Here is a 23,059-nt window from a genome sequence, read left to right on the forward strand (position 1 = left end):
GTCCGATTACATTGACTTTGAGAACAATAAATAGAGCATGTTTACTTCACATTAGAATTATACTTTTTATTACAAAATGAAAACCCCAAAGAAGTGTGAAAAGCAAGCAGTTGTGAAACTGACAGAAGATGAGAAATCAATCAGTCACTGCACAAACATTTGCCAGGGGAACCTTTTAGAATGGCCTCAAGAAGAAAGAAACAACAGGAATGCTCGTAACAGACATGTGGGTAGTCGACAGAAAACAGCAGCAATTGACAGAAGCATTTTCCAAGTTCCAAAGACCCTAAAATAACTATTAGAAACACCAGTAACAACCTCTAGCAGGCAAATCAAACCATCAGTTCATATGGAGACTCCAGCGCCTCTTGGCTCCCTTGCTGAATTTACTGTCGTTTTCAGAACACTGATTATACAAATGAAATGTCATCTGCTGCTTTTAGCCACAGCTGCAATCACATGACTTCTGGAAAAACCCCACTCTTTGTCACGTATCTTCTCTGACATCAAGATCATCTCTACGGCTTTTGTCACTAGACTTGACACAAACAGGTTTCATTGGAGGTCAACGTTCTATTTATGTCAGACAGCTGCTAAATTTAAACATCAACACGCAGTTAGCTGCAACTACAAAAAGACCAGCGAGAACATAGAACAATGCCCGTAAGTAATTATTGCAAAAAGCCGGCAAGTTATCAGATAGCACGGTGCCCAGTAACATACGAAAAGCAAAATAAAACATTACTGAAGATAACTGACAATCATACATGTTAAAATGTTATCAACCTGAAAAAAAAACACTGACTATAGTTGCACAATAGGGATCTGATAAAAACATCCATTTATTCATCCATTATCTGAGCCGCTTATTCTCACGAGGGTTACAACCCTATTAAAAAAAAAAAGACATTGGCAAAGGAGTACTTGCATGCAGGTTGTAGGTAATGTTTTTCATCAGTATTTTAACTTAACAAGCCAATAGGTCACCTTTAAAGGGATATTTGGATGGGGTGAACATTGGCACTTACAGTACATAGTAGTTCTGAATGTAAAAATTATGTCAGCACTCACTCACCCCCAATAAGAATCTGTCATTATTTAATTGCTTTTTGGTGATGATTTTTGCCGCAGATCCTGATCCGTTTTGATGCCAACTCCCCACCCATTATCTCAGCCTAGCTATGTCAGAGCGGAGGGGCAGGCATTGTAATACAATGTATTATTTCCTGGCTGTGTTTGCCATGTGCACATTTGTACTCTGTTCTTCTACACCCTGTGAAAACATAAAAGCACAATTTTATAATTACTGACATGAAATGGGAGCTCAGATCAGAATAACCTACTATCTTTTTTTTTTTAAATACAGGTTGAAGTGGCAATAATAGTAATGTGCCTGTGATTTTTTGTGGCGATTGGTTGTAGTTTCCCGACATTTTGGGAGCTGGTTTGTTTTCTCTCTAGACAACCAGGAAAGCAACATTAGCAGAACAATATCAGTTTCATACCAGCCAGACATGGGTCCTACAGAACTACCGGTATTCTAATTTATCTAACAAATCAAAATACAATTAAGGGTGCCAATCTAAAACCTAGTGCATCTAACAAAGATAACTACAAGCAGATATAAAAAAAAAACAAGTGAACTAACTAAGCGAAACCTAAACCCACTGATTCCACTGATGAGCGTAAAGAAACATCTTTTAAAGATGCTGAAAAAATACTAATCGTCCTCAGCTTGTGTTGAGGCTGGCACATGGGTTGACAAGGAGGTATGGCGCCTTTGAGGACAGAATTCCAGAGAGATATTGCTTAGTTTGACTCCTCCTGACAGTGACGATGTTCAGGGGCATGAAGGCCTCTCCCATTTCATTTTTTTTTTGTACTTGGACACCAAAGTAGATGACCTCGATTGAGTTCAGAGACAAATCCTAAACAAAAAAAGCCTGTTCACCACTGCTGTAAGAGGAGAAATGTATCTGGTATCCACTGGGGTTTTACTGGTAGTACTTTGCCAACAGGCAGATGGAAGCGGGAAACCTATTCTCCCAGGATTCATTAAAACTATCCCTAAAGCCTAATCATTCGAACCATTTGTCATGTCACGCACACTGGGCCTGCGGGACAAGTATAAATGAGTCATAAAGGCAGTCAAGGAAACGTGTCTTTATTCTATACGTACAGCTGTGCTCCGATTCTCTTTCGCCCTTCCTCGCTGGCTTGTTGCTTAATTTAAACGATCCAATCTTGTTTGGAAGGCAGTAATGGGAAATGGGCCCAGAGACAAAGTGCTGTGAAACAAGCTGAAAGACGCAATGGACAAGCAAAATAACTGAGTTTGCAAGTTGTTAGTAAAGTTTAGATGTGACTCAAAACATTCATATCGTTTTGATGATAACGTGAACCGATTTGGAAAGAAGTTTGCGTGCTTTCATTATCATTGAATAATGTGTTATGGGTGTGTTGCTCCGCCATGGTGCGAATCAACAGAAAATGCTTAAAATAAAATATCCATCTATCCAAACTGCTTTTCCTCACAAGGGTCGCGGGAAGCGCTAGAGCCTATCCTGTCACGTTCTGCCCGAAGCGATAACGGATCGCTCCGTGCAGAACAAGGAAGTAAAGGGTTGGATCCCCGGAAAGCAGACAACGGAAAAATCTTGTCAAACAAAAAGTGTCTTAAATGACAAAAAACAGAAAGAGCCCGACAGGGAAAAACGGTAACAAAAAACGCTGATCAAATAAGGACCAGGAGTAACAAAGAAGGAAAAAACAACTGAAAACGCTCGCGGAAAACAAAACACGAGGGAGGCCTGAATTGGCGAAAATACGATAAGTACAATTCTTAGAGTCTAAACGCGAAATCACAAGAGTATCAGCCGTAAGGCAAGAAGGCAACGAGTCAATAACGAATAGCGAAATAGAGCACGAGAGAATATGGCACGGCGTGGAATTCTCCGGCAGAGAATGAGCTGCCAGAGCCACTTGATAAAGGCCTGATAATCACCCTCGAATTAAGAACAGGTGTGCAGTAGGCAGAGGGAAAACCCCGCCACCTGCTGGCAGTCACGGAACGTGACATATCCCAGCTGTCTTCCGGCAGTAGGTGGGGGACACCCTGAACCGGTTTCCAGCCAATTGCATGGGACACAAAGACAAACAACCGTTCACACTCACAACCACTCCCAGGGTCAATTGAAAGTGTTCACTTCACCTACCATGCCTGTTTTTGGATTTTGGAATGAAACCGGAGTACCTGGAGAACATGCAAACTCCACACAGGTATTGAACCCTGGACCTCTGTCAAGGTAACAAGTTGAATCGCAAAGATCCTGTTGTCAGGACAATCTTTGGGAATGTTACACTCACTAATGGCCTCCTTAACTGAAGCTTCATTGTCCTGCCTGTGTAAAACTCAAGGGCCGGGGGCCAGATATGACCTTCCACATCATTTTTTGTGGGCCGTGAAAGCAAATCAAACATGTCAACTTCTATGAAGCTTGCTAAAATCTGTACCCAAATTGAAATTCTAATATGGAATAAATAAGAGAGATTCTGAAAGCATTTTCTTGTTACCGAACCCCTCATCCCAGTTACTCAAACAATAGTTGAGTAAACCATTCTTCTTGGTTTCTCAAAATAGTTTCAGTCATGATAGCTCTCCAAGGGAAATGGTAACTACAATGTGGCCTGCGACAAAAATGAGTTTGACCCCTGCCTTATTGCATCAACGTGAATGTGTATAAAAGTCAAGTCAACAGTATTTATAGAGCACTTTCAAACAGCCATCGCTGTATACAAAGTGCTGTACATGGAGCAATTTAACATGCACAATAAACAGTAAGACAAATCGGTAATAAAGGCGGTAGAAAGCACCAAACAGTAAAATCAAGAACAAATCTAAGTCATGCTGAGTCGAATGCCAAAGAATACAAGTGAGTTTTGAGGAGGGCTTTGAAGATGGGCAGCGAGGAGGCTTGCCGAATGTTCAGTGGGAGGTCATTCCAGAGAGAGGGACCAGCAACAGAAAATGCTCGATCCCCTCTAAGTGTAAAAGTGCAACAGTGACTGGCTCCTCGAGTATCCACAGAAGGCCATCCTACCCGAGAGTATAATTCGCAGTGGTGAGTAGACATCTTATAGTTAATAAATCATGAACTTCAAAAAAGCATGATAAACAGTATCAATCACCCGAGGAAATTTTTACAGCAGCATTCATAAAGAATATATCTCCATAATCCAACAGAGAAAAAAAATGCTTCTTTCCATTAAAAGAAAAACAACCTCAGTTTTAGCCTGAGCTTACTCACAAGATTTTCTATATGTGGCTTTAAAGTGAGTGAGTCGTCAATTAAGACACCTCAGTCTGTTTTCATCTGGCCCTCGAGACTGGACACTGTGGGAATCATCCGAGGCAACTTTTTACAGTTAGAAAACGACACGAACTGACTGTATTTTTAAGTTACAAGAGAATGAATGAGTGCTCCACAGCGACAAAAGCTTTCTAATAAGATTCAACAGCCTGCAAAAGAGTTGATCCACAGCAGTAAATAACGGTGTTGTCAGCACAGAAATGCAAATTCGTAGCGGACACACTTGGACCTAATTTGTAAGTTATTGAAAAAATGACCAATAAAAGGGAGGGCCGATAAAATTGTTGGCGTGAATTGAGAGGTTGGATATATTGGCTTACAGTTTTTCTGGATTGCAGGGTCACCCCTTTTCAACAATGGAAGGACAAAAGCCAATTTCCATTGAGACGTTTTTTTTTCTGCTGTGAGGTTAACAAGGATTGTAAAGTGTTGATTGTAAATGTTCGCTGCTGTTTTTAAAAAGTATTTATGACATCAAATCTCCGTGAGCCGTCACCTTACCGTGGTGGAGGGGTTTGTGTGTCCCAATGATCCTAGGAGCTAAGTTGTCTGGGGCTTTATGCCCCTGGCAGGGTCACCCATGGCAAACAGGTCCTTTGGTGAGGGACCAAACAAAGCACGGCTCACAAAGCCCCTTAATGACAAATAAAATCGATGGTATCTAGTTTCCCTTGCCCGGACGCGGGTCACCGGGGCCCCCCTCTGGAGCCAGGCCTGGAGGTGGGGCTCGTTGGCGAGCGCCTGGTGGCCGGGCCTACACCCATGGGGCCCAGCCGGGCTCAGCCCGAAGAGGCAACGTGGGTCCCCCTTCTCATGGTCTCACCACCCGTGGGAGGGGTCAAAGGGGTCGGGTGCAATGCGAGCTGGGCGGCAGCCAAAGGCGGGGACCCTGGCGGTCCGACCCTCGGCTGCAGAAGCTAGCTCTTGGGACATGGAATGTCACCTCTCTGGCAGGGAAGGAGCCCGAACTGGTGTTTGAGGCAGAGAAGTTCCGACTGGATATAGTTGGACTTGCCTCCACACACAGCCTAGGTTCTGGTACCAGTCCTCTCGAGAGGGGTTGGACTCTCTTTCACTCTGGAGTTGCTCACGGTGAGAGGCGCAGAGCAGGTGTGGGCATACTTATTGCCCCCCGGCTCAGTGCCTGTACATTGGGGTTCACACCGGTGGACGAGAGGGTTGCATCCCTCCGCCTGCGGGTGGGGAGACGGGTCCTGACTGTTGTTTGTGCATATGCACCAAACAGCAGCTCAGCATACCCACCCTTTTTGGAGTCCTTGGAAGGTGTGCTGGAGAGTACTCCTGCTGGGGACTCCCTTGTTCTACTGGGGGACTTCAATGCTCACGTGGGCAATGACAGTGAGACCTGGAGGGGCGTGATTGGGAGGAACGGCCCCCCCCGATCAGAACTCGAGTGGTGTTTTGTTATTGGACTTCTGTGCTCGTCACGGACTGTCCATAACGAACACCTTGTTCAAACATAAGGGTGTCCACGTGTGCACTTGGCACCAGGACACCCTAGGCCGTAGTTCGATGATCGACCTTGTGGTCGTGTCATCGGATTTGCGGCCGCATGTTCTGGACACTCGGGTGAAGAGAGGGGCGGAGCTGTCAACTGATCACCACCTGGTGGTGAGTGGGCTCCGATGGTGGGGGAAGATGCCGGTCCGTCCTGGCAAACCCAAACGTATTGTGAGGGTTTGTTGGGAGCGTCTGGCGGAATCCCCTGTCAGAAGGAGTTTCAACTCCCACCTCCGACAGAGCTTTTCCCATGTTCCGGGGGAGACGGGGGACATTGAGTCAGAGTGGACCATGTTCCGTGCCTCTATTGTTGAGGCGGCCAATCTGAGTTGTGGCCGTAAGGTGGTTGGTGCCTGTCGTGGCGGCAACCCTCGTACTCGCTGGTGGACACCAGCAGTAAGGGATGCCGTCAAGCTGAAGAAGGAGTCCTATCGAGCCTTTATGGCCTGTGGGACCCCAGAGGCAGCTGACGGGTACCGACTGGCCAAGCTGAACGCAGCTTCGGTGGTCGCCGAGGCAAAAACGCGAGCATGGGAAGAGTTCGGTGAGGCCATGGAAGCCGACTTCCGGACGGCTTCGAGGAAATTCTGGTCCACCATCCGACGTCTCAGGAGGGGGAAGCAGTGCACCACGAACACTGTGTACAGTGGGGATGGGGAGCTGCTGACTTCGACTCGGGACGTTGTGAACCGGTGGGCAGAGTACTTCGAAGACCTCCTCAACTCCACCAACATGCCTTCCTTGGAGGAAGCAGAGCCTGGAGACTCTGAGGTGGGCTCTCCTATCTCTGTGGTTGAAGTCACCGATGTGGTTAAAAAGCTCCTCGGTGGCCAGGCCCCAGGGGTGGATGAGATCCGCCCAGAGTTCCTCAAGGTTCTGGATGTTGTGGGGCTGTCCTGGTTGACACGCCTCTGCAACATCGCGTGGTCAACGGGGAGAGTGCCTCTGGATTGGCAGACCGGGGTGGTAGTCCCTCTTTTTAAAAAGGGGGACCGGAGGGTGTGTTCCAACTACAGAGGGATCACACTCCTCAGCCTCCCTGGTAAGGTCTATTCAGGGGTGCTGGAGAGGAGGGTCCGTCAGGAAGTCGAGCCTCAGATTGAGGAGGAGCAGTGTGGTTTTCGTCCCGGCCATGGAACAGTGGACCAGCTCTACACCCTTAGCAGGGTTCTCGAGGGTATGTGGGAATTCGCCCAACCAGTCTACATGTGTTTTGTGGACTTGGAGAAGGCGTTTGACCGTGTCCCTCGGGGAGTTCTGTGGGGGGTGCTTCGTGGGTATGGAGTACCGAACCCCCTGATACGGGCTGTTCGGTCACTATACCACCGATGTCAGAGTTTGGTCCGCATTGCCGGCGGTAAGTCGGAATCGTTTCCAGTGAGGGTAGGACTCCGCCAAGGCTGCCCTTTGTCACCGATTCTGTTCATAACCTTCATGGACAGAATCTCTAGGCGCAGCCGAAGCGTTGAGGGGTCCGTTTTGGTGGCCTCAGTATTGCATCCCTGCTTTTTGCAGATGATGTGGTGCTGTTGGCTCCTTCAAACGGGGCTCTCCAACTCTCACTGGAGCGTTTCGCAGCCGAGTGTGAAGCGGTTGGGATGAAGATCAGCACCTCCAAATCTGAAACCATGGTCCTCAGTCGGAAAAGGGTGGAGTGCCCTCTCCGGGTCGGGGAGGAGATCTTGCCCCAAGTGGAGGAGTTTAAGTTTGTTGGGGTCTTGTTCACGAGTGAGGGCAGGAGGGAGCAAGAGATCGACAGGTGGATCGGTGCAGCGTCTGCTGTGATGCGGACGTTGTATCGGTCTGTCGTTCTGAAAAAGGAGCTGAGCCAAAGGGTGAAGCTCTCAATTTACCGGTTGATCTACGTTCCAACCCTCATCTATGGTCACGAGCTATGGGTCGTGACCGAAAGAACGAGATCCCGGATACAAGCGGCCGAAATGAGTTTTCTCCGCAGGGTGTCCGGGCTCTCCCTTAGAGATAAGGTGAGAAGCTCGGTCATCCGGGAGGGGCTCCGAGTCGAGCCGCTTCTCCTCCACATCGAGAGGAGCCAGATGAGGTGGCTAGGGCATCTGATTCGGATGCCCTAGCCACCCCCGGGGAGAGCTGGAAGAAGTTGCTAGGGAGAGGGAAGTCTGGGCTTCCCTGCTAAAGCTGTTGCCCCCGCGACCCGGCCCCGGATAAGCGGTAGAAGATGGATGGATGGATGGACATCAAATCTGCATCATAAGGTTTTCTTTGATCTAATGTTTTTGAGAACTTCCCGCACAGAAAAAGATACAAGATGAAAAAGATCTACAGTGGAAATGAAAGAAGTTTGCATGGTTTCAGTACCGCCTTACAAAAGACAATAATTTGTTTAAGACATTTACCCTGTTTTCTCATATCCTCAGCCTTGGTCAAATTGCATGGGTGAGTTAGTTTACTTGTGGTGTCATTGGAGAGTGTTTCAACTTTTACCACGTGTGGCATGATGGTGAATTATTGTATTTTTGCATTAAAGGGGTATGCATATTCAAAGCAACTGTGGCGGAAAGGAATTAAAATCCCAAAATACACTCTCATCTTTTCCTTGTGTGTCCACAGCTGCCAACCTGGGGGCTCTTCATCCATTCAACCTCCTCCAGTAATGGTCCACAGCAAATTTCAATGTCCTCATTCTGTCACCAAGAAAGAAGGCACAGTGGGTGAAAACAGAAGATGTTTAGGCTAATGTTACACTTCATCTTCAAGGCAATAAATATGCATTTGGACCTTCTTTTAAATCACAATAAAAAGGAAACATCATTATTCCTTTTTGGAAGGTTGGTTTTTGGAGGAATGATTCATAGTTATCAACTTGCTGACCCAAAGTGTTTTACTTCCGCACTTATCTCTTGATCATTGGGGTATCGTCATCACAGCACGCCCAACTCAAGACTCACCAAACCGCTGGCTACCAATCGTCTGACTCCATCACGACTCAGCAAACGGCTACGACCTGCCCGCCTCCCCTTTTGCCCTTTGAGAAACTTAATTCCAGTCCAGTCTGGTATATTCGGGCTTGGGTCCAGACCACTAGAATTCCACTAACTGGAAGTGGATGAGGCCTTAAATCTGTTCAGGTCTGAAATTGACATGGATTGATCAGAAACTGCTACATTTGTTTATTTGAAAACTATTTAGGGCTCATTGGCTACACACTGCAGAGGTACCGGGTTCGATTGCAGCTCTGACCTCTCTGTGTGGAGTTTGCATGTTCTTCCAGGGCCTGCGTGGGTTTGCTCCGGGTACTCCGGTTTCCTCCCACATTCCAAAAACATGCATGGCAGGCTGACTGAACACTCTGAATTGTCCCTCGGTGTGAGTGTGAGCGTGGATGGTTGTTTGTCTGTGTGTGCCCTGCGATTGGCTGGCGACTGTGTGTTTCAATAAAGGTTATTAAACGCTCCATATGGAGCATCCGTCCCATTAAAAGACGAAAAGTTTATATTTTGAAAAAGAATCCAAAATGACGACTCTTATTTCGTAATGATGGTGGTGACAAAAACCTCGTGTGAGCTGTAAAGAAATAACCTCAAAGCTCTCTCGTATGACCCACAAAGGACGGCCGTTCGACCCGGTCCATAGTCACCCTTGCAACACTCCCGGATGCTTACTTTTGCCCAGGAATTACTGTCAACTTGGAGGAGCTGCCTCCCTAATACACAGATATTCTGTACCGACTGTTGCTGTTTCCCAACATAGTTCAAGTAGGTTCTTCAGCAAAGTTGCAACCATCACTCTGCCGCAATGGTTCTGCGGCTTTAGCATGATCATGTAGATCAGGGATTGGCAATATAAATGCTGGTGGAGACCAGAATTTTTCATCGTTGTTCCTGCAGGGCCACACAGGACCGCGTTCTTCCTAACCAGACAAAAATGCAATTTGAAATGTCGACAAAACATTTGCATACATGTAAAACACATGTTCTTAATATAGTTCATATTTGATCATGCATTTTTCAATGCGTGTATAAAAAAATCCACAATGCTCACACAACAACAAAGTGTTTGAACCAAATCACAAAATCACCACAAAGATCCAATAGCACAACTCAAGGGAATATATCACTCAGGTATGTCTCACTTGATCAATTGATAAATGAAAGCTGTTCATCACCATGGGCAATATAAAGACAGGTGGAGCAGAATCATTAAATGAGGAACAAAGTCAAAATAATCTATCAACAAAATCTGTATAATCTATCCGTATAAAATCTAGGCTGACATTGGACAATGAAGAGGCTTCATTTTACAATCCGGCTTCAGTTCACTGGCTCACTAGCTGTATTGTGAACAAAATTCCATTTCCTAAGTGTGAGGTGTGAATGGGGCAGAGATTACATACAGGTGCAAACTTTCTCCTCTTAAGTTTTAAAGCGGTTGCCCTCGCGACCTGATAAGCGGTGGAAAATGGATGGATGGACGCTTATTAATGCCACCTGCATGGTATTTCAAACCATCTCAAAATATAAACTTCTTCTCTTCCCTGAAATGTTCACAGCACTTGCATTACTATCTGCTTGTCCTTATTCAAAAACCAGGAGCTCAACAAAACTTGCAAAGTACATATTTTGTAAAAATTATGGAATAACAAGGCCAAGTATACCTTGTTTGTTGTTTCCACTCCACCCGTCTCAAATGTTTGGTGTGTTTTATGGCAGGGGTGCCCATTAAGTAGATAGCTCATAAAAGGAGTGTGAGTAGTTTTAATGGCATCAACTCACTGCCAGGCTCCAAGTTTTAAGCTATTCACGTGCCTATCATGGGCCTGAGTCCTCAATGTCTGCTATTGTTCCTTCAGCGAATGAGACCCCTTCAGTGCGGACTACCTTTCCTCTCTTAGTCACCATCCGACTACATTTCTCAAGCCCGAATGACATCCCAATGTCGCTGCTGTAGATCGTGGTTGTGTGAATAAGGGATTCTATGTCCCTTTCACTCTTAGCATACAGCCTTATGTCACCCATGTAGAGGAGGTGACTGATCGTAGCTCCATTTCTGAGGCGGTATCCATAGCCTGTCTTGGTGATTACTTGGCTTAGGGGGTTCAGTACTATGCAGAACAGCAGTGGGGAGAGTGCATCACCTTGGTATATGCCACATTTGATGGACACTTGGGTAAGTGGCTTGCCGTTGGCTTCAAGTGTGGTTTTCCACATCCTCATCGAGTTCGCAACAAAGGCTCTTAGGGTTCTGTTCATCTTATACAACTCCAAGCATTCAGTGATCCATGTATGTGGCATCGAGTCACAGGCTTTCTTGTAATCAATCCAGGCTGTTCACAGGTTGGTACGTCGGGACCAGAAAATAGATGGATCGATGGATTTACAAACTTTGGGTTGGCCGCCAGAGCTCATACAGTGTATGTAAGTATCGGCTTGAAGACCTGAGGTTCGTGTTTTGAGTTCCACAGTGGGCAAAAAAAATAAAAAGAGATTCCAGTGTCTTGACAAACGGCCCTTTAGCAGATAATACCCCCACCCTCAGCTCAAAAGGAGCACCATTGTTTGCATGCCCTACAGGAGCTCGCCTCTTGACAGGTACTTGTAAGAGGGACCACATGACTCCCTTCATGACTCCAGAGCTCTAAAATGTATACAGAAGCCCCTATACATTTTCAAGTTCTTTTTAAGATCAGAATCTTTGTTTTCAAATCTTTAAATGGCCTCGACCCACAGACATTATTAGAGGTACTGAGAACTAAGCGGAGGCTCAGAGGGGATTGAGCCTTTTTCTTTGAAATGACCTCCAACTGAACATTTTGACTCAGCATGAATCGGACTTGATTTTTAGTTTGGCTGTTTTTGTGCTTTCTCCTGTCTTCGTTCTTGATTGATTTTTATTTTTTTGTTGGATGCATTACTTTTGCTCCATGCACAGCACTTTTTATACAGCGGTGTTTGTTTTAAAGTGCCCTATAAATACAGTTGAGTTGAGTTGAACTGCATTCCTCCCATTTTGCATGTACATTGTCTGGCATTCTGCGTGGTGCTCAACACAAAATATGCAGCGGTGTTCAGAGCAAGTATCATTAATAAACAAAGCTATCATAATGATGCTGTGCAGGACCACATATGAAGTAAATATAATGCAATATAAGCACAATTACAACAAATATATTAAAGAAAAACATGCCTCTGAATTTAACACCTGCAGTTGAAACACCACTGCTGGTTTCTTGCGATGATAAAAAAAACATTTGTTGGCAAATATTGCACTCTAATCTCTTCCATTTTGTTTTAATGAAAGACAATGCAAGTCATTTATTTTGATTGTGGAAATATGGTTAATTAAATTCCTGTTTCCTTTTTCATTTATTTCAGGGAATAGCCTGCCACAAGAAAAAACCCCCCAAAGAACAAAGGGATTAGCAATCACATAAATTGTTTAAAAAATGGCAACAAAAAGACTAACATGAAAGAACAATAAGGGAAAAAAATGTTTCTAATTATGTTTGAAAGGGAGTGGGTTTAAGAAAATTTTGTTTAATTCTTATTTTTCTAATCACAACTGAAAGTCTGATGGCGTACTAAGCACCTATGGAAAACATTTATACAACACATGTAAATTACGAACTGAAATGAGAAAACATTATTTCATGGTGGCAATACCTTAAGCAACAAGTTAATCTTATAGAAGCTCTAGAAAGGGAATTTGTGATTCACGGGTCGTTACATGCTGGGGTGCGGCAGTAATGTGTAATCTGAATCCAAGCGGGAAAAATATCATAAATTCTTGATGGCCACCCTGCCCCTGATATTAACTCTAACTTAAGATGCAAATTTCCCCAGTGTGGGACAAATAAAGGATATCTTATCTTAAATAACTGCCCCTCTCTGCCCTCACAAACACACGTGGGGTTCAGCTGCATCACAAACAGTGGAACAGGAATGTTTTTTGGAACAGAAAAGCTACTCGGGACCTTTTTAATGTTTTAAAGCTTAAAAAGATCGATAAATGGGGCTTGTGCACCACATCATCCCAACTATTTTGGAGGCTGTGGCAAAATGTTAGCAAAGGCGCTGCCGTCTGTAGTTGTCAAATTCATTTGTGGGGAAAAAAAATGGTGGGAATTTACAAGGACAAACTCTACCACATACCCAGAGACAAATACCTTACAAAAATACACATTCTTAATAGTTTGAATGGAATGGAGCTGCGGCCCAATGTTACATGGACAGTGACGGACCGCCACCTTTGTGTACGCCGGATATAAAAGAATCGTGAAAGATATTACTCAAAGGGATGACAGTAATGCAAAGGATAAATAGAAGCTGCGGTGCTTGTCGTGGACCTGACACCTTGTTCCGACAACATATGTTTATATAAGTTCGGTCAAAAGGAAAAAACAATTGATAGGAGGAAAATATATATTTTGATGAAAAAATGTATTTTGTAAATAGGATACAGAAAGTGGTGGTATTTATTGATGCTGCACCACATCACATCAGGTTACATTAACCAACTTGTCGAGGAATGTTATGTTCTCATCTCTGCATCCTAGAACCATGCTGACAGGTACTTTTTCTGGCAGTATTTGTACTTATTGCGGATATTGCCAATTATCCACCTAAATTTGGAGATGAGCTATTTTCCATGTGCTCGCTTGCATTCAACTGCCAGTGTCTTTATGTGTGATAAAGGGATCTTTACTTCAGCACACATGAAGTCAAAACCACCATCTGCCAGCACCTGAGTAGCAATTTGTCTAAAATGCCACTATTTTCACTCGCGTGCTCGGGTGGCATAGCTCAGCGGGAGCATGCGTGTCCCCCAACCCAGAGGTTGGAGATTTGACAACCGGCCATTGTGACCATTTCGAAGTGTCCTTGAGTAAGACACTGAAGCCCCATTTGCTCCTGATGCTATGTCATCTGTAAATGCATAGCATTTACATTCCCTTGCATGGATCATAGACCACCTCACAAATCGGCCGCAGTACGTGAGGTCGAAGAGCTGTGAGTCGGACAGGCTTCTCTGCAGCACTGGAGCGCCGCAGGGGACTGTTCTGGCTCCATTCCTGTTCATCCTCTACACCTCGGACTTCAGACACGCCACTCCAAACTGCCACCTTCAGAAGTTCTCTGATGACTCTGCGATTGTTGGCCTCATTACAGAGGGGGACGATCGGGAGTACAGGGGACTGACGAAGGACTTTGTGGACTGGTGCCAGCAGAATCTCCTCCAGATCAACCCTAGGAAAACTAAGGAGTTGGTTGTGGATTTCTGCAGGAAACAGTCCTCACCAGCACTGATGAACATCCAGGGTATGGACATAGAGAGGGTGACCTCCTACAAGTACCTAGGTGTTCTTCTGAACAACAAACTGGACTGGTCTACAAACACGGACACCCTGATTAGGAAAGGACAGAGCCGACTCTTCCTACTCAGGAAACTGAGGTCTTTTGGGGTTCAGGGGTCGCTCCTTAAGACTTTCTATAACTCGGTGGTGGCCTCGGCCATCCATTATGGCATTGTCTGCTGGTCAGGCAGCATCTCAGCCCGGGACAGAAAGAGACTGGAGCGACTGGTCAGGAAGGCCAGTTCTGTCCTGGGCTGCTCCCTTGACACTCTGAAGGAGGTGGGCAACAGAAGGATGCTAACTAAGCTAAAAGCTATGATGGACAGTCCTTCCCACCCCCTCCAGCCCGCCCAGACATTACTTGGTAGCTCCTTCAGCCAGAGACTGTTCCACCCGCGCTGCAAGAAGGAGAAATACCGACGCTCGTTCCTACCGACTGCTGTCAGGCTGCTGAATAAAAATAACAACAATAATTAATAATAATATTACTTAAATGATGTGAAGGACAATTGTATATCCATTTTGTATTTATATTGCACTTAATTGAACAGTATTTGTTGTTTTTTTTCTTCTTTCTTCTTTCTTCTTTCTACCTACATTCTTGCTGCTGGAGGCTGTAAATTTCCCCAGTGTGGGACTAATAAAGGATATCTTAATAAATGAGGTAACTGTGAAGCGCTTTGAGTAGCAAAGGGAGAAGAGCGCAATAGAAGTGACAGCCCATTTAACTGATTTGGAAATACATTCAATGGAACCCAATATTTTCACATCACGCAGGTAATTCATGTTTGTTGTGTTTGTATGACTTCCATTGATCTTTCAGATTTGATTGAATAATTTAAAACAATGCAGAATTACAGCTACACAGTTCCCAAAGTTTTCCAAATAGTGACATACAACGTATATATCCATGGCTAGTGCACCAACAAAGTGATGCATGCATGTAAAGGTGTCATGAAATGTCCTTGACACTGTTGCTCTGTCTTAGATGAAACATGCCGGCATTGTGATGCATTAACAAATTTAGCCTCAGTTCACAAAACACATGTAGACTGGTTTTGGCAAACTCGAGGACCCTGCTGAGGATGTAGAGTTGGTCCACCGTTTCACACCCAGGACGAAAAACACACTTCCTTGAGATTCGACTTACCTACGAAGTCCTCTCTCCACTAGATGGGAATCCCTCATTTGCAAGGTCAACAAAAACAGTTTTATGACCTTGAATATCTTTATACACATCTATTTGAATGACAATATAAAATAAAATAATTTTAGATGATGTAGGATGACTGCCCCTTCCTCCTTGGATGATGTAGGGGTAGGATGTAAAAACATCCCGCTCCTACAAAATTTGGGCCTTGAGTTTCCCTTTAAAAGGAAAAGAGTGTGCCAAAAATAGACAGTGTAATAACAGGGTGGGTTCAGTACAGCGGTCGTCAATCAACAGTGCCAAAGTTGTGAGGACAATGTAGAAGGTCGGAAAACAGACATAGGCAAGGATTACTGGAGGCTGTGGCATGACAACAAACTGGCAATGAGGCAGACTGAGACGTGAGGTTAAGCACAGGAGTTAATCGGGAATAACAAGGCACGGGTGAGAAAGACGCAACGAGGAGCGGGTGAGCATAGAACAAGGGGTAGGCGGGTTGGGGGTGGGGGGGAACAACATGACAGAAACCGTTTCTGCTGGAAGCATCAGCCTGGCGGTGGCAGCTCAGCTACAGAAACACAAGATCATGTTTGACTGACAACTCATGTTTGGAATAACCCAAAGGTGAAATGTTGTACATTAATCACTGAATCCATGGCTGACAGCCAAGGAGCAATTCAATTTTGTTTGTGTTCTAATAAACATTGAGTTAATAGATATTAATTCATGACACAGACACACACACTCACACACACACACACACACACACACACACACACACTCGCGCGCGCTTTAGATATGAGTTACTATATTAGACAGATGGAGGAGAAGCTTGTCGCTGGCTCTTTTGTCCTATTTTGTCTTCCGAAGTAGGTTATTTGCCATTTAATTGGACGTTTTGCATATCGCTAGAGCAAATCACAACATTGGTGCAGCGGAAGGGGGTGGGGCTGGGGGGTTCTGCCAAGGAAAAACAGCAAGGTTAACAAGGACATGTGAACTTTGGAAATTTCAATAAGTTCTTTTTATGAATTCTTCTTTCTTCAAAGAGTTGAAAACAGGAACTTAGTGGAGACGTGGGGGATTGTGAATCTGTGTCTTTCAATGTTCTATTGAAAAAAACTTGACATCTAAAACAAATCATCAAAGTACAAAATGGACTTCAAGCATGGAGGCACACACACACACACACACACACACACACACACACACACACACACACACACACACGAGGAATACAAATAGGAAGCTGTGAATGACACAGTGATTACAGCAGTCGTACCTGGCACTTTGACGTGTGATGACAGAAGAGACAATACTAAAAACTGTGAGATAGGAGAGAAAATCAACTGAGATTGTTGCTATCCAAGATGAGGAAAGGGGCTGGGAGGCGGGGGCGGGGGGTTCGGCTGGTTTGAATGAGCCTCACTGAGATCTGTTTAAGAACGGCTAAAATCGCATGTCAAATGCAACCTTTCATGCTGAGATTCGACGAGAATATGTGCCTTTGCATTTGAATTCCCGATAACAGAGTACCGTCTGCATGATAATATCAGGATTACATGGAGAACATGATGCTGGAGAAAGAACATTTATGAATCAAGAGCAATAGATGAACTCAAATCACATGGCTTTGAATGTGTTGTGCGGCGTGTTAGTATGTCAAGTTCAGTCCCAATTGAAAATGTGAAGAATGATATTGAAATGTCCAACATTCCAGTAGGGTGTGATTCATTATTGTAGTTGTTTTTTTTTTTTGTTCGGGATCATTTGAATTGAAAGCAAGTTCTGCTGTATATTCTATATTGTTGTTTAGTATATGTTCCATTAAAGAAACTTGAATCATTGGTTTGACCTCAATGTACCAATTAAAAAAAGAAGAAAATAAGAATAAACAGAGGGAATGTTCTTTGGCCAATTATTCGACAATCAGCTCTCAAATTTCCTGTGAATAACATGCACATCAGTATAATATGACAAAATCACCCCCCCCCCCCCAAAAAAAATCACACTTCAGATGCATTGATTTTGTTGTTGTTGTTGTTTTTTAATGGAACCTCTGTATAGTACGGTCATTTAGCAGCATCCTTGAATACGCTTGTTGCCATTTTTCTTTTTTGTAATGCCGAGGTTCAGAAGCGTGGAGCAGAAATATTTGGACGTATTTAAATATGTTTCAATGTGGTCAAAAGCAAACCCCACACAGGAAGGCCGGAGCCGGAATTGTACCCTGCACCTTTGCACTGTGAGGCAGAACCAGTCGACCAACGTGCCGATCCGACTACAACACGTTCAGAGAAAGTAATTTTGGCAGCTTGACAAGTACGATCACACCTGAGCCATCAGTTGCGGCTTCCTGACTGATGTTAATTACAAATTGCAGGGAAGAAGTTGGGAGAATAGGCTGTCTGGAGAGATGAGTTTCAAACGCTTGGTATTGCCTCTGTTCATATCGGTGAGTCATCCATTTTTATGATGACGTCTGTGTTGATGATGACATTTATTATAGTGCATAGGCTGGGCAGCATATTGGCCCTCGACAACATTATCCTTGAATTATTGTCCTCTTTAACTTCGATCTTTCGCGTGTGCGGCTTTGTACAAAAGCATGTTTGTTTGTTGGGTGAGATTGTGTTTGCTTATCAGTTGTCCGTGGCCCATCCTTGCCTTCTGTGTCAGGATCGTGGCTTTCTGACTCCATGCTACAATTGAACCTTGAGTATGTGAAACAAAATAGCGCATTAATCCTACAGAAGGGGACTGCCCCTTCAAGTGTTGCCCACGGTCACTGGAGCAGCAGAGTGTTGTTGAATCAGTGTTGTAATTAATGGTCCAATCTCCCTGCCTACTTTTATATCTTATCTTTTCTGATAAGGCAATGGCTGCCTTATCAGCTGACAGCATCCTCACTTGTTTGAAGTTTGGAGTGCATAGCCGCTGGAGCAGAACAGAAAAAGCACTTAGCCAGGTTTGGAAATAGGAAAAGGCCGGGACCGATAATCCTTTCCCGCTATATGAATTTCATCTCAGTACAAAAGAGAGCATCATGGTCCAAGTCCCACCTCAGCTGTCCTCTTATCTACTCTTTGTTGTTTCCGCAACAAGGAATTCTCAGAAGTCTGGTATGATTGATAGAAGGTAAGAGAAAACAGGATTAATGTGGCAGACTCTGAAATTAGCTTCATATCCTGCTTACTCGCTTTCATTTTTTTTCTGTCATTCATCTGAGAAGTCTAGTATATATCTATTTATATATCGATCGTGTAAAAAAAATGTAATTGGTGAGTGTACTTCCAGTCATGTGGTTAGTTTTTCTTATGGTTAAGACTATCTGGGTTGTAAATGGGTGCATTTTTGCTGAATTGCAGGTTCGTTTGTTAAAATGTCATGAACTTGTGCAGAATATTTGTTGTATCACTTTCCGTTGTCATATTTTGTAGGCCGCAAGTGAAGCCAAAAATGGAGATGCCCGTAGAATACTTCCCTCTGACTCCTGGGGTGATTGAGGAGAGTATTGACAGCAATGAAGAGTGGCGGACGCAGAACAACCAAGACATAGAAGATGAGGATGAAGGCAGTGCAGATAGCCAGGATGGCGATGCCAAGAGTCACGATGGTGAAGGGCAGGATATGGAAGGGAGATCAACGTGATGAGGAAGCTATGGAAGATGCAAACATGGAACCGACTCGGCATGCCTGCACCCAAGCTTATTTGTGGAAAGCCAAAGACAGTGATTTTTAAGGAGATTTGCCTCCATTTCTAGGCAAGAATGATGAGGGGAGAACACCAGTCAATTTCTTCATGCGTTCGTTTCCCACTGAGCTCATCGATGTGATCGTGTACAATACCAACGTCTATGGTTTGCAAAAAAGGAAAGAAAATCTGTCAGTGACAATTGAAGGAATGCAGATGTGGGGAGTGAATGTGTGGGTGAGGGCAGGGGCATTTGGCTTTGTACACCAGTAAGACGTGTACCAGGGCTCTGCATATTGGGGTAACAACAGTGGCAGGAGGTTTAGCAATGCAGCTTTGCGAAAACATAAAACACAAAACACAAAAACCATATGGTCGTTTTTGACAATTTCTTCTGCAGCATTCCACTTCTTGAAGCCGTGAAAGACAGTGGCATCTGTGGCACAGGCACATGCAAAGCGACCAGCCTGCAAGGCGCAAATGTGAAACTCAAGAGTGAAACGCAACTTGAAGGAGAGGGCAGGAGGGCTTGCTCTGTTGCGAGCACTAATTCCAACATCACACGTTGGCTCGACAAAACAGCCATCCACATGGTGTGAGCCTGTGCCGGCCATTTCCTTGAAGATGTGGAGAAAGATGCAGCCCCTATGGAGTGACACAGGTGACAAGGGGTGTGTCCAACGATGGGGGAACCCTCATCCTTAGCAGCGGCCCGGCTGGAGAGGAGTCTGGTACTGGTGTCCAGGGGGAAAGCCAAACAGGCAACTTAGGGCCATAACACTGCCACCGGCGAAGTACTCTGGTGCCCTCCATGGATGGGAGCCTCCCACTTTAAAAGCCGCCGCTTCAGTGAAATGTTGACCTATTGCGTCTTAACATAGACCTTTTGCATTATTCAGAAAGGCACCACTTGTGATTAAAAATCAGGCGCTGCCTTGTGAGCACAATGAAATGTAATAATACAGCTAATCATATTCAAATCAATGTCGCTGATTTTTGTAGTTTTGAAGGGAACACTTGCAGAAAGTCACTGTTAAATTAGATATTTCAATAAAAGCATTTTCAGAACAATTTGTTCCCATGACTGATGTCTAACTCTCCTTCCATGGCTTACATATTCACACTCATATCAGTAATGATGAAGTATAATTACATTACAACTCTTCCCTCATATTTCACTGTCATCTTTATGGATTTCTTTATTATATAATATGCAGCTAAATATATCCTCATATTTTATTTTTTTACCCACCCACCAGGAAGTAGTTGTCAAATGTAGTATTGTGCCTCAGAATGGATTGAACTTGTTTCCCCATGTATTTTGATCAGCTGACCTCAGTTTTGAATCCTCAACTCTAGAGCAGTTCTTTTGGTCATGAATAAATAAGAAAACACAAATATAAAAATAGTCATAAAGGCACAAGTATCAAGGCACATGGTTATTATATTAAACATGAACTGAAAATTTAACAAAACATTTAATATAAAGAGCACTGAAAGGTTTTGGTCGGGTGGATCAGATGGTATCCTGTGTTCTTATTCAGTGAGGGCAGGGCTTGTGCAGCCAATAAAGGTCTTCCACACCAAACTCATTCAAGCATGCTTTTATGGACATGGGTGGGTTGGCTCGCTGCTGAGCCAAGACACCCATTTCGATTCATGCCTCTTCCTTTGTGCATCATAGTATAGTTGTGCGGGAGGAAAAAATGGCCTATTTCAGACTTCTCCCACAAAGTTGGAAGCATTGTCAAAAATGTCTTATCATGATCTAAAAATCATAGGTAATAAAATGTCAAACCCAACTTTTTTGGTTAATCATTGATATCTGAAGACAGTGGTCCCCAACCTTTTTTCCCCCACTGCCGGTTTAATGTTAGACAATATTTTCAGGGACCGGCTTTGAAGGTGTGACGGAAAAATACAACAAAATAATATGATCATCAGGCGCCGACAGGTATGGCAGCCTCGGTCATACGCTGTCACGTCCCATGTTTGCCAGCAGGGGGCAGGCTTTTTGCCCGCCGCTTGCACACCTGTCACCCATTTGGGAGTGATTGCTCAGCCTTTATTTGAACGCTCTGGCAGTCTACTCACCGCCGGAGTACTCCACGCCATGCCAAAATTCTCTCGCTCAATTCCTACTTGTATTATTCATTGCCTCTTAGCCTTGTGGCTGTTATTGCGCGTCGTTGTTCCTCTTGCGAGTGAAATTTATATCATTGTCTAATCAGACCCTCCTTGCTATTTTTTTCCGCAAGCGTTTTCTGTTGTCCTCTTTATTTTATCCCTGGTCCTTATTTTGACCAGCGCTTTTTGTTATTCTCCCTGTCGGGTATTTTGTCTTCGTATTAAAGACTCCTTTTGTTCTCTGACAAAACCTCTTTCTGTGTCTGCTATTTCGGGGATCCACTTTCCTGTTATTTTTTTGTTATTTTGTTGTGCACGAAGCAATTATTCCATCGCTTCGGGCACAACGTGACAGAATACTCTGGCCACCATGGATCCCGCAGACATAGAAAAGATTTTGTTCGCTCTGTCCCGACAAGAGCAACAGATGAGTCCGCAGGGCCAAGCCCTTACGGAACTGCGCGGCGCGGTTTCCATGCTGGCTCATCGGTTCGATGAGTTCTAACCCCGTTTGGTACGGGTGGAGGAACGGAGAACACCTCCCCCCGGGGTTCATTCAACCACCCCTGAGGCACCCACATCATCCCCCACAATGATGAGGGAGCCGTCGCTTCCACACCCCCCACGTTACGGGGGTGAGCACGGGCAGTGTGCGCACTTTCTCCACCAGGATCACGCATGCTCGTTGCCCCCGCACCGCCCATACGACTCCGCCATAGACCTGCAGGTGGGCGCTCCGTTGCCGAATTCACGGCTTTATCAGGTGTCTCAACCAGAACGAGAGGCACTAACGGAGTATATAAATAGCTCGCTCAGTGCAGGTCTAATTAGACCATCGCGATCACCTTTAGGGGCGGGATTCTTTTTTGTGGAAAAGAAGGACAAGTCGCTACGACCGTGCGTCGATTATCGTGGATTGAATGACATCACGATAAAAAATAAGTATCCGTTGCCGTTGTTGGACTCCGCCTTCGCTCCGTTGCAATCAGCCACTATATTTTCTAAGTTAGATTTACACAGTGCTTACCATTTGGTCCGCATTCGGGAAGGAAATGAATGGAAGACTGCTTTTAAGACCCCGCTGGGTCATTTCGAGTATTTGGTCATGCCTTTCGGTCTGGCTAATGCTCCCGCGGTATTCCAAAGTTTGATCAATGACGTGTTAAGGGATATGCTGAACATCTTCTGTTTTGTCTATCTTGACGATATTTTAATTTTCTCCCGTTCGTTGCAAGAACATAAGCAACACGTCAGACTGGTCTTACAGCGTTTGTTGGAGAATAGGCTCTTCATCAAGGCAGAGAAATGCGAATTTCATGTACCCGTTGTTAAGGAATTATTCCGCTAGAAGTAGTAGTAGAACATTGTTGAATTTCATCTTGGTATGAGAACTATTGACACTAGTCTCTCTCCTGAACATCTGCTGAAGTAGTTAAAACAAAGGATGTACTTTGAAGTTTAGAGCCCATCTCCCTTTGGGTAATTAACAGCCCCCCGAGGGTTTTTATTGCCTCCACTTCCTCATAAAAGTCCCTGAAGGCTCTCAAGTGCCCTCAAAGAGGAACCCTAATCTCAAGATCTGTGACCAGCAGCAGTGGTCTATACTTTGTCATCATATCAAAATCGAACTTTGCTTGATCTTCCTTATTTCTGCTTTTTACTTGGTTATGGTGTTGTTCCTTCCTGTTGGTTGTGTTTGTTCAGACACTGAAAGAAACAATGTACAAATGCGGTTGAAGGTATATACTGCTCAAAGTTATTACAATCAACTTTAGTGCCCTCGGCCCCCGCCGCTTCTGGGGCCCCCCTCCGCGGGACATGTTTTAGAGGAGCTGTTATCTCCGGTATCTTTGTTCCTGCCATCGCACCAA

The 23,059-nt window shown here is 44.6% G+C and overlaps 1 long non-coding RNA gene across 1 annotated transcript; it reads left to right on the plus strand.

The window, feature by feature from the left end:
* Window positions 1-8,168: 8,168 nt before the first annotated feature.
* Window positions 8,169-8,681, plus strand: LOC127597864 (uncharacterized). The gene is made up of 2 exons (XR_007961787.1): window positions 8,169-8,303; window positions 8,478-8,681. It is a non-coding gene; the product is annotated as an uncharacterized LOC127597864 (long non-coding RNA).
* Window positions 8,682-23,059: the final 14,378 nt, after the last annotated feature.

Source organism: Hippocampus zosterae, chromosome 1 (genome assembly GCF_025434085.1).
Source record: "Hippocampus zosterae strain Florida chromosome 1, ASM2543408v3, whole genome shotgun sequence".
NCBI classification, from domain to species: domain Eukaryota; kingdom Metazoa; phylum Chordata; class Actinopteri; order Syngnathiformes; family Syngnathidae; genus Hippocampus; species Hippocampus zosterae.